The 13,016-nt window shown below is 34.1% G+C and overlaps 1 pseudogene; it reads right to left on the minus strand.

Annotated features, from left to right (window-relative positions):
* Positions 1 to 8,892: 8,892 nt before the first annotated feature.
* On the minus strand, positions 8,893 to 9,526 carry LOC141499806 (coiled-coil domain-containing protein 90B, mitochondrial pseudogene; annotated as a pseudogene).
* Positions 9,527 to 13,016: the final 3,490 nt, after the last annotated feature.

Here is a 13,016-nt window from a genome sequence, read left to right on the forward strand (position 1 = left end):
AATAAAAATGAAAAAGAAATATTGCAGTAATGCAGTTCAGTGAAAGAGAGAATGAAGAATAGTTTCTTCTTGCTTAAAAAATCTCTGAAATTGCAGCAAGTGAAGATTTCAAAATTTATTATAAAGGATAACATTAGTCTTTCCAATATTGCTTTGAACATTTTTATTACAAGTAAAACCTTTTCTTACCAACTTATACTAGGAATAAACATTAACTTAGCTTAATAATGAATCAAATATGAAAATATTATAAGGAAAATAGACACCAAATTTAGAGAAAAAGTTCTTTCCCTATGGAAATGATTAAGTCTTATAATTTGTGATTGCTCTTGTTTTTCCTAAATAAAATTACACTAGGTTTTACTGTAATTCTAGGATACACTACTCTTTTATAAGTCTTCCATTATTTGCTTCTATAATTAGAGACACACTAAGAATTTTGGTCAGAGCTAGAGAAAAGAACAATGTCTTCTGTTGGGGAAGAGAGGAGAAAGCAGAAAGAGAGAGAGAGATCTGAAATAATAGATCAATGAGTATAGGAATAAATTCTGTGCATATTTACCCTGTGGTTTATCTAGAAATTTTCATTATACTATAATATTTAAAAATTGAACTTTATTTATTATTATTGATGATGATAGTGATGGTTTTATGTTATTGCTAGATACTGATATTAGATTTTAGTGATACAGAGTCAAGGCAGTTCATTTAAAGCAAATTATGTCTTATTTGGGAAAAAGTGTCCAAAATATAAAAAACATTGCTTCCATATATGTTCAATCTTAATCAAGAATAAGCATAATTGTTTGAAGAGGGAATGAATATTAACATCTAGGGAGATCAAGAAAGATTATCTCTGTAAAATATCACATAGTTTAAACCTAAAAGGAAACCTAGGCTTCAGAGAAGTGAAGATTGGAAGGGGCTGTATTCCTAATATGGCAGGCAAAGGCATGGGGGTGGGAAAAACAAAGATAAATTAAAAAAACAGACATTAGGTTAGTTCCTTTTGCCCTTCCCTGATATACTATAATTATGGCATACTTGTTGCTGATTATTGTAGATTTAGAGATTGAAGACAGAAGATTTAAGGCCACTGAAAATGCGAAGGAATTTGCACCCTCTGGAATGTTAAAACTGCTCAGGGTTTTATTATGGGAAAATATGGTTACAAAGTACACAGGCCAAATTTAGTAGGACACGCCAGGTAAAGTCAGAGAGAGAAGGGAAGGGGGGAAGGTGGGGTGAGAGAGAGAGAGAGAGAGAGAGAGAGAGAGAGTCAGAGAGAGAGAGTCAACCATGAAGCTTTGTTTAACCTGACCACCTGGTGAGAGGCCCACGGTGCTCCACATGGGTTAAAGAAAAGCATGAGAAAACCCTTCTGGTAGGTTGGACACAGAGTGGTGCTTGGGGAGTGGCTTTACATCTTGGGCCAGATATTTTCCAATGGCAAGTTATGTACTAGTCCTTCCTATCTCAATGTGCTGGACCCCAAATTCACCATGTCATTTCCTGTCATTTCAGCATTTAAAGCCAAGTTAAAGTGAAGGAAAAATGGGGGACTATACAAAAAGTGTCCCAGGAAAGCAGGATACAATCAACTGGGGGTCAGTTTACATCTCAAGAGCTGGGAACCTCTACCCATTTAACAAGATATAACAGCATTTTAAGATTACAAATTTTGTTTCTGCTATATTCATAATTCTCTACATCATTTTCCTGCATCATATTGACCATATTAGTAGAGTTCTTCATATAATGAAGGAAGAGAAAGAGAAAGATACACTTATTAACTTATAGATGAATGAGGAATTGAGAAAACTCAGATCATGTTTCCTAACAGCATATCAAAGAAAATGTATTATTGAACATAGTTCCTGCTTCCAGTATTCTTGTCTAATCTTTTTCTTCTGTTCTAGTTTTTCTGTTTTTTTAATATGAGATTAAACCAAACAGATGCTGCATAAGATTTCAATATTTTATCAAGTTATTTATAAAATAGTGCAAAGAATGATTAATTCAATAAGGAAATGGGGTGATCATGCAATTTCTCCAGAACAGAAATAGGAGAACCTTTAATATTTGGGTAGTTTAGTATAATTTCTTTGAGATTCAATTTATATTCTTCTGCTAGCTGATGCAATTTTGAGAGAAGGAATTAAACGTTTCAGAGGAATATTGTTATTTTTTTCTGAATATAAGAACTTTCTCAGATTCTACAAACTTACTATCTACCTCCCACTCCTTTTCAGATGTTTGAATACACTGAGAAGAAATTTCAGGATAGCAATTTAATGGTTTGTTGTTTGTGGCAACAAGATATTGAATTTGTATTATATAATTTTTCACACTCTCTCTTCAAATCAACAAACAATAAGGGGAAAAAAAAGCATTCAGGGAAAAATAATAGAGTATTGTTTGGAATAATTGTGTCGAGTTCCCATGATTGAATCTCTATAGAAAGTCAAATCTCATTCTTTTTCATAGGTTTAAGAAACTAAGTATCTCTCTCAGATAATACCACATTTACCATAGAGCAAATCTGTTCTCCCATATGATATCATCCCTTAATAGAAACTGAGATCTTCAAATTCAACTAGCAGTTTGCTTCTGAGGATTTCTCTTAACTTCTATCATTTTATAAACCTTTGGCCTTTATAAACAGGTATATATATAGTACATGTGTAACAGTGTAATGAATAGGGAATCAGACTTGGAGTTAAAAAAACCCCACTGGGTTTAAATCCCATCTCAGGCACTTAATAGTTGTGTGACACTAGACATATCTGACTCACAATTTTCTTATTTGTAAAATGAGAGAGATGGACTTGCTGGACTCTGATTCTTTACATAATTAAATCTATGATCATATGATCCTATAAAACAGTAGGCTCATACAGTGAGATTTAAGGGAATTTGAAAGATCATCTTAAAAATAACTTCCTTATCAGTATTCCATGGTGTTATGCTCTTAGCCTCCCTGACTAGAATCTTGTCATTTAGAGTCACTGACTGACTAGTCAGTTAAAAATGATAGGAAATCCTGCTTGTGAAAAACATATGATAATCTCTTGATAGATTGATATGTATATGTAATGTGTATATTTGTATGTATATATATATATATGTATATGTCTCTATATAGTGTTTCTGAATGTTTTATGTATAGATAGGTGGAAATACAGATAGAATTATAGATAGAATAGATAGTTAGATAATAGAATTGCAGATGGATAGATGGATAAATGGTATAGATGGTACAAACTGTAGCAGTTTGAGAAAGCAAAAGAAGCAGTCATACAGAAGAAGCAGGACCCAACAGGTAAAGGGGGTCAGATCATGTGCACTAGATCTGGGGTGATTGAGAAGTGAAGAAATAACTTTACCAAGGACCACCAACATACTTGGAGAAAGATAAGATGGTGCCTTGAACCTAGGAAACTAGCAGAGCTTTTCCCATAACAAGTTTATAAGTAGCCTCTAAACAGAATTTAAAGGTATAGATTCCCCAAAAAAAGAGTGAAAATTTCCCAAATCAAAATATCTTGGGGGAACTTAAGTAAAAGTCGATATTTTCTAGGTAAAAGGGAAGTATAGTCAGCAAAGGCAGGAAAGTTGGAAAGTCCAAGGGAGACTCAGGTCAAGGATCAGCAAGTCAGAGGTACAATAGGACAGTATAAGGGTACCAACCTCAGCATGGAAGTCAACGTTTGAACCCTAGAATGCTACTATAAGAGATGGTACTAGGTTGGGCTACCTTAATGCAGGGAACAAACTGCTGCATAGGTTTCTGGTATAGCTATCCTATCGAAAAATCAGGGCTATCCTAAAGAAGTTAACAAATTACAACATAGGCAATACCTTAGGCAAGTAATAAACCTTTTCTCTTTTGTGTCTCTACAAGATTCTGGCCCCAGCACAAAAAACTTGGGACTGTGCCACAGGAACTAGTTGTGTACCAACTAAAATGAGCAAAAATGAGCAAAAAGATCAAAAACAAAAAACAAAAAAACCCAACCCTCTTCCCACCCCAGAAAAATAACACTAACCAAAGAAAGTTACTATTCTAAAAAGGATGATAAAAATACTATTTCAGGAGAGGAAAGCAGTGACAAAATACCTACCTGTGAAACTTCAAAGGAGTTTATGAATTGGTCAAATCCCAAAAGAACTCTTGGAAGAGCTAAAAAGGATTATAAAAACTAAAGAAGAGAAGAAGAAGAAATATTAGAGGAAAATGAGAACCATTCAGGAGGATGAAGAAAAGTTGACTGAAGAAATTAGGTCCTTTAAAAGAAAAATGACCAAATCGAAAAATACTATAACTCATCAAATGGTAAAATTAACCATTTAGAAAAGGAAACAAAAAAGTTAACTGGAGAAAATAAAACCCTACAAAATAGAATTGAACAAATGGAAACTCATGACTTTATGAGACATCAAGATTCCATCAAACAAAACCCAAAGGCTGAAAAAATAGGGGCAATGTAAAGTACCTATTAGGGAAAAGAACCAATCTAGAAAATAGATACAGGAGAGATAATGTGCAAATGATTGGTCTACATGAATGTCACAATAAAAAAAAGAGCCTAGAAAATCTTTTAGAAAATTATCATATAAAATTTCCCTAATATCCTAGAACAAGAACACAAAATAGTCCCTGAAAGAATCCACCAATCACCTTCAGAAAGAGTTCTCAGAATAAAAACTATTCTCGGTTAAAGGAGAAAATATCACAAGGAGTCAAAAAGAAGCAATTTAAATACCAAGGAAGTACAGTCAGGATTTATCAGTCTCAACATTAAAGAAGTATCATATTTCACAGGGCAAAGGATCTTAGATTATACTAATAATCAACTACCCTGTAAAATTGAGCATATTCTTTCAGGGGGAAAAGAGGGACTTTCTTTTTTTATATTTTATTTTATTATTATTTTTATTGTTGCTTCAATTTTCCAAATATAGGCTATGAAAGATTTTTTTAAAGTTCATCCACATGAATATACATATTTCTAAATTACAAAATTTCCTTCCACTATCCCTTCCCAACTCCCTCCCCTCAGCAGCGAACAGTCAGTTTAATATTGGACTCATACATTTGTAAGACATTTGTGCTAAACATGTTTACAGGTTAGCCATGTTTAGTATGAGGAATTAGGATTAAGGGAAAAAAATACCTGAGTTTTTTTTTTAAACACTGAATGCAGTATTCCTCATATTCTGAAGGATTTTTGTTTTGTTTTGTTTTTCTTCCTCTGGATCTTTAACCAAGAGAACAATGTATACATTAACAACAACACCATGAAATGATCAACCCTTTTGGAGTAGATCCTCTCAGCATTTCGGAGAGCTAGGACAACTGTATTAGACTGGCCATGGATAATATGATCCCCATTCATTGGAAGAAACCAAAACAAAATAAAGCAAAACAAAACAAAATAAAAAGAAACCATTCAGAACCTGGTGAACACTTTATAAAAATTATCTCTTATGTGTCTCTTTCCATTAATGTTAATTCGTCATACTGAAAATGACTAATCTATAAAAATGCTTATCAAAAATATGTACCCACAGTGCTAACTGGATTGTTCTCTACTAAGGGGCAGGGAGTGGGAAGGGAGGATGGAAAAAAAATTGTGACTTAAAAATATACATGTGCATAGGGATGAAAAATAAATAAATAAATGGATGAATGAATAAATAACTTAGAAAAAAACAAGAATATAAATTAGAGATTATAATGTCTCTGAAATTTTGTGTGATGCAACTATAATGGCTTTTGTGCTATGACTAGACTATGATTTTGCAACAAAATGCCCTCTTCAGAAAAAACAGAAGTAAAGTGTTGATAATAATGCTGCATGTTCTATAATCTTTGATCAAAATTCTGATTTCCTCAGTGTTGGATGTTCTCAGGGGGAATCTTCCCCAATAATGCAGATCAGCTCTTTATTGTAAAATATAGTTTTAAAAAGGTGTCTTTACAATCTTATCAGAATATAACATTAAAAGTAAATCATTTACATGCAAATGTATAAAAAATCTTAACTAATTTTTCCAATATTGTTGAAATATTCTGTGATGTAAATGTTCAGGTTTTTTCATATAATGAAACAGATTAAAATAATATATTAGCATTAGAGATTCAAATATTTTATGAAAAATCAGATTGATTCAGAATGATTAGCAATAATTCTTATCATCTGTCTTCTCCAAATTTAAGCCTATATTTTATGTATATTAAATCTTATGTATTGGCATAGAATAAATATAGAAATCTAATCCAAATGCCAAAAACCTATTAATCAAACAAAATTAGTTTTGACCTAGTATGTAAACTTGACTCTCTCACTTTTTAGATCAAGCCCAGGGTTAGGGAATGTGCCTGTGTTTTCATGGAGTAAGTAACTTCCAAATGAGGAAATTCCTTCCTCTAATAAAATTTGGCATATTTTCTACAATTTATAATCTTGAATGGCAGCCTAGGGTACTATCAGGCTAAATGACTTTCCCGAGGGGAAGTATATATCTCATAGAAATTAAAATCAGGTCTCCCAGATTACAAAGCCTGCTCTCTATCTACAATATACAGTTCAGACTTAGTTTAATTTTACCCAGGATATTTGGTAATCTAATTCCCCATTTACCCTCAAGTGATCATAAACATGGTAGGTCAACTACACAAAGTATAGACAAGAAGAAAGAGGGGCTGAGAGTTGAGGGTAAGAATCAGAAGCACATACAAATCATGACATGCAAGTGGAAAATAAAAGCATCCTCTTGGGATGTGATGGATTAACATCTCTCTACTTTTTAGAGGAATATAGTTTGTACACAGTATAAAATATATATAATAATGAAAATAGTCTGGAATAGCATAGTAATTTGGGTCCTTTATTAAAGTAACAAAAAAAACCCAACACACTTCAATTGGTCCCAAGGGCACAACTCTATCATAGCACAATAGTATAAATGAGTTCCATCATGGTGACCCTGGGTAATAAAAAAGCTCATGTTTAATTCACCATTCCCTATTTTACAGGGCAGAGCAAATAAAGTATGCATTTATGTGTGTATATACATATATATAGTGATTTATAGGTGTCTTCATAAATTTTATTAATAAAGTATATATATATATAAGTATTCAATAAGTGTTCTTGATGATAAATAGCTGATGATTTCAATCAAAATAGTTCAAATAAAATTTTAGTGTGAAAATAATTAAATTTTATTTATCTTTTAACATGAAACCAAATAATTCAACACATTTAAATTTTTCATGACTTTCTCTAAAATCATTCCTCTGCTATCTATGGATTTTTATATTAAATAATGTAAAGAATTTAAAATAAAATATGCAAAATTTAGGATAATTTTATTTCTCTTAAGATCCAGAGTTTCCACCTCTCCAGTGATGAGGCAAAAATTTTATTATAACAATATTTTGGAAGAATAAATTGTCATACAGTATTAAGTTCATTTGTATAAATTTTTATTTCTAAACTTTTTGTGAAAAGGCTACTATTTATTTGACTTCAATGAACACTTCTATTTAAATTATATTTATGTTACTATAATCCCAAACACTTCCTTGAGATAAAATCTAGTATATTCACCTTGATGAAGTTCCGCTGAAAGTAAACTCAATATATCATCCCTGAGACCAAAGTATATCCCTGTATTATGCCCGACCTTCCTGCTAGAATCTGTTTAACCATTCTCAGCTACAAAAGCTTGAAACCTTGTAGTCATTCTTATTTTTTCTTGTCTCTCTTCACATTGCCAAGTTCATGAACCACTATATGGCTCTCTGAAAGATTTCCTCACTTTCTCTGTCATTGATATCATGGTTGTTTAGACCCTAATCATAACTTTCCTGATACATTTCCCCAAAGAAAGGTGCTGTTTTTGTTTCTGACACTTTGTGACCCCATTTAAGTTTCCTTGGTAAATTGGAGTGATTTGCCTTTTCCTTCTGCAAGTAATTTTACATATGAGGAAACTAAGACAAATTGACTTAAGGTGAGTTGTCCAGGATTACAAGCTAGTATGTTTCTGAGGCCAGATTTGAACTCTACTCTAATACAAGACCTTGCCTTGTAACCACTGTTCTACTCTTGCCCAAAAAAGAGTCCCTGTTTTTAATTCTTCCTTGCTATAATTTATCCCTTAACGCTACCGCCAACTAACACTTTCTGATACACTATTTGCTGTATAATTTTTCTCTTCAAAAACCTTCAGATCTTCTTTTTTCCTAATACTTTAGATACCTGGAGGACTCATAAGGAGTTCCTGAATACATAAATATGTAAGTAAATCAGCACACTTTTTCTAGACTGAATAATGCATCATATATATGTATACGTATGTGTATGTGTATGTGTATATGTATATGTATATGTATATGTATATGTATATGTATATGTATATGTATATGTATATGTATATGTATATGTATATCTTAAAGTTCAAATTGATTCCAAAATGGCACTGAATTTGTAGTAGCTTTTGGTCATCTATTTTATCAATTATTATATTTTACTAAGTGATTGTTATAATTTGGCAGTCTAGGGGAAAAGGGAACTCATGCTTGAAGAGTTTTGGGATCCCTTTTTTTTTTAAAGTTTGAGGAGTGGTTTACTCATATGTACCAAAACTGAGCAGTCCAAGATGAATCCATGCCTAAATTACTTAAGTATATAGGTTATTGCAAGGACACAATGCAGAACTACCTGCAGGTTTAAATTGTAAAATGATTTACCACCATACTTTTAATTAGGTCCTGAATGACAACTTTTTGGCATAGTCAAACAGGAATTGAGACGCAAAAAACTGAATCTATTTCCAAAGTATTATCCAAAAGTAGAGATCTTAGCAGCTTTGCTCCTGCTGGTGGTGATACTGAGGACCTGCTTTATTTCCAGAAGCAGTAAAATCCCAGAGCTATTGCCAGGCAAGTAAAAACAGAAGCTGCAAGATAACAAATTGTCTCAAGTTTGTTTGACTCTATCAGTGTTTTTAGTGAAGCAATTTCAATGTCAATTCTATTCCTGGTCTGTGAAATAATGTTTTTGATATGGGTATCCATTTTGCTAAATTCAGTGGTTGCTTCCATAAGTTTCTTTTCCTGATCTGTAAATAAATCTGTCACTCTGCTCCTCTCTAGGTTTATGTCCAGTTTATTATTTGATCTCATTAGAGTAGTTTCATCTATTAGTTGTTGTTTAATTTGGGCTAGTTCAATTTTCATTTTCTCATTCTCTGCTCTTAGATTTGCAAATTCACTTTTCTCTAAGATGACCATATCTTTCCGGATTGAATCCAAACGTGCCATTAATTGCTGGACAGTAATTTCCTGCTGAACTCCAGTGACCATCTCCTTATAGATTGTGTCTAGGCTGACATTTGACAGAACTGTTAATGCAAAGACAATGGTTTCTGCTTGTGCTTTCTCAAATCCCTGACTTTCCAAATCCTGAATCAATCCATGGGTATCAAAATTTAACTTCCTTTGCTCTAAAGGAGCTATGTCTACCCTCTGAATGTTGTAACTTTTCCTGGAGCTAGTGGTCAGCAAACCTCACCATGGGGCCAGTGGGCCGCCCGCTATGTCGACGGGTCTCCCGTGAAGGGAAAGGGCCTCCGAGAGGCCCCTGTGAAGACCCAGAGCCCAACGAGCCCTCATAGCTCTCAAGGCATTGAGCTTCTTGGATCACTTTCTTAAAGAATAAAATACGTCATTTTAAATTGATGGACTCTCATTGTTTATTTCCAGTATGAATATGAAATATTTCAATAGGAAACCTAGATTCAAGTCTTGTCTCAGATAGTTACTAGTAGTTTAAACATGGACAAGCCATATTTTAGAGTTTCATTTCCTCTTTTGTTCTATAATGATAATATTTGTTCTAGCTATGGTTGTTAAGTGGAAAAATCTGTAAACTTTAAAGTGTTATCTAAATGTGCCACAATTTTCCCTCATTCTTGTGGTGCTCTCTCATATCTCTATCCCTTTCCTTACATATACTCCCAATGCCTGAAGTGGATTTTACTCACTCTGAACCCCTCTTCTACTCCCAAACACATGTGTTAAATAGTCTAATATTCTTTTCTACAAGAGCCCAAGTCCTGCACCACCTTTAAGAACTCAAGCGCTGTATTACCTTCTTCATGAGGAATTTCTCCTTCCCTCCTTATTTTTTACAAAACATTTTTTCTAACATTTACTTTTGTCTTGTGTTATGTAGTTGGGGCATAAGGAGGGAGTGGCATTTCATGAAGCATGTTTTAGGCTAGACATATACTATGGTTTCAATGTTAAAGAACTCCCTGAATTATTACTTCTGTCTATCCACATATATCTTCCATAGTTTAGGGTACAGATTGAGCATCTTGACCAGGTCATCACATTTAGATTTTCCCCAAAACTATAATTAATTCCAGGTTTTTCTGATTCAATTCAAACCCACACAAACTTTAAATCTCATATAGCTTTAAGTTTTATTTCTTAATATGGGAATTTCGACCACTTCCTTAATTGTTTTTTCCTTAATTATTCTATGCCTAAGAAACCTATTAGAGATTTGTGCTCTCTTCCCACGACTGCTAATTGGATATAGTCAGTATCAATTTGTTTTCTTTATTGTGATAAAAGAACTTTCCTTTCACAGTAAAATCCAGGCACATGCTCTTTAGCAGCAGTATCTGTTAAGTTAAAAATAGGTGTACAGGAAGAAAATGGCAAATCATTACTTCTAATCATATGCAAATTGTTGCAGGACTGCCAGACTTGATTTCTTACCAATATCAGTGAATATAAACTAAGGATATTAAGAGTATATCTACTCTAGTGCTTTGAGGAATATGGGTTCATAATTTGGGGAAGAACTATGTGTTTAATTCATACTGTTTTAAACATTTGGTGGTTCAAATTGTGTTGATCAAGTAAAGGGAAAATCTGATATATTCTCCCTTCTCTCACATATTGGCCCAGTAGTACAAGTAAACGAATGTTGTAGAATCAGAATATTTGAAGTCGGTCACATGCTGTCTCTTACATTAATTTCAAGTGTAAACTTGAGCAAATCACTTAGATGTTCTAAATCCCAGCTTCTTTATCTGTAAAATGAGGAGTTTGAACTAGATGGCTCTCTGAATCAAGTCAAATTAAATATAGGTTTCCTAATTGAAACATGGTCAAAGGATATCAACAAGAATTTTTCAGATGAAGTACTTAAATCTAACTGTAGTCATATGAAAAATGCTCTAAATCACTATTAATTAGAGAAATGCAAATTAAAACAATTCTTAGGTACTAGGTCACACCAATCACATTGACTAATATGACAAAAAAGGAAAATGATAAATTTCAGAGGGAAGGGTTGTGGGAAAACTGGGCCACTAAATGCAGTGGTGCTGGAATTGGGAACTGATCCAATCATTCTGGATATTGTATGTATGTACAATGCTAAATGTTTGCCACTAAGGGGAGGGGGGTGGGAAGGGGGGGGTGGAAGTAAATTTTGTAACTTGAAAATATGAATGTGCAAATGGATGAAAATAAATAAATAAATAAATAAATAAATGCAAATTAAAAAAAAAGAAACTGAAGAACAAAAATCCATTATTACTACTAAATCTATCTCCCAAACATCATAAAAAAGAGAAAATGACCCACATGTACAAAAACATTTATAGTAGCTCTTTTTCTGGTGATATTTTGAAATTGCGGGGATGCCCATCAATTGAGGAATGACTGAACAAATTGTGATATATGAATGTAATGAAATATTACTGTTCTATAAGAAATGATGAGTAGAAAAACCTATAAAGACATGCATGAACTGATACTGAGTGGAGTATATAGAACCAGAATGTTCTCTACAGTAATAGCAGCATTATATGATGATTTATTATGTTAGACAACTTTTCTCAGCAATACAGTTGTTAAAGAGGTGTGATGGAAAATGCCACCCACATCCGGAGGAGAATCTATGGAATTTAATTCAAATCAGAGCATAATATTTTCACCTTTTTAAATTTTGCTTTTGTTTTTCCTTTCCCATGGTTTTTTACTTTTGTTTTGATTCTTTTTTCACAAGATGACTATAATGGAAATATATTTAGCTTGATTGAGGGAGCCAAGATAGTGGACTGAAGGCAGGAATTCCTGAAAACTCATTCCCAAAAAACACTAAATCCCATCAAATTATGATTCTAGCCTAAATTTAGAGGGGCAGAGCTCACAGAAAGACTGAGTGATATAATTTCCTAGTCCAAGACAATTTAGAAGTCTCACAGGAAAGGTCCACTGGGACCAGGGGTTGGAAAAAGTCACAGCTGCAGCTGCAGCCTCAGCTACTGCCGTAGCCACAGCCAAAGCCTCAGCTGAAGCTGCAGCACAGCCAGACTTGGCACCTGGGTCCATGGCAGAGGGGGTGGTTTCCAAATCTCTTGGCCCTGGGATCATCTGGGACAGTCAGAAGGGGTGCTGAGATTACTCTGCCACAACAGAGGGAGTGCAGAGCTGAACGCCAGTCTCAGAGCAACCCTGTGGTGAGAATCTGCAATGGGATTCGGCAGCGCCACCCTGCGTGTCCGGTGTTCTCAGTCCCTAGACAGTAAGGGGGTCAGGGGAGATCGCCAAGGTCTTGGTGATCTCCCTGGGACAGGACTCAACTGTTTGTCCACACTTAGATTCAGGTTGTCATCTGGGCCAACACAGCACCACAATACCCAAGCAGGGACCACAGCTCCAGGGCAGAGGGGTGGGCCTGAACATAGGCAAAAGAGCAATCAGAGCCTCTCATAAGACCCTGGAGGAACTGATGCCCTGTGGGTTGTCCCAAGAAAACCCCAGAGCCTGGGAAGTGAAGTATATCAGTCATAAGCTGAGGGAATGAGCATACAACCAAAAAAAAAAAAAGCTGAATCTGACCATACAATATTATTTTGGTCCCATAGAGGACAAAAAAACATACTCAGATGATGACAAAATTGAAGCTTCTGTATCC

The sequence above is a fragment of the Macrotis lagotis genome, chromosome X (assembly GCF_037893015.1).
Source record: "Macrotis lagotis isolate mMagLag1 chromosome X, bilby.v1.9.chrom.fasta, whole genome shotgun sequence".
NCBI classification, from domain to species: Eukaryota; Metazoa; Chordata; class Mammalia; order Peramelemorphia; family Peramelidae; genus Macrotis; species Macrotis lagotis.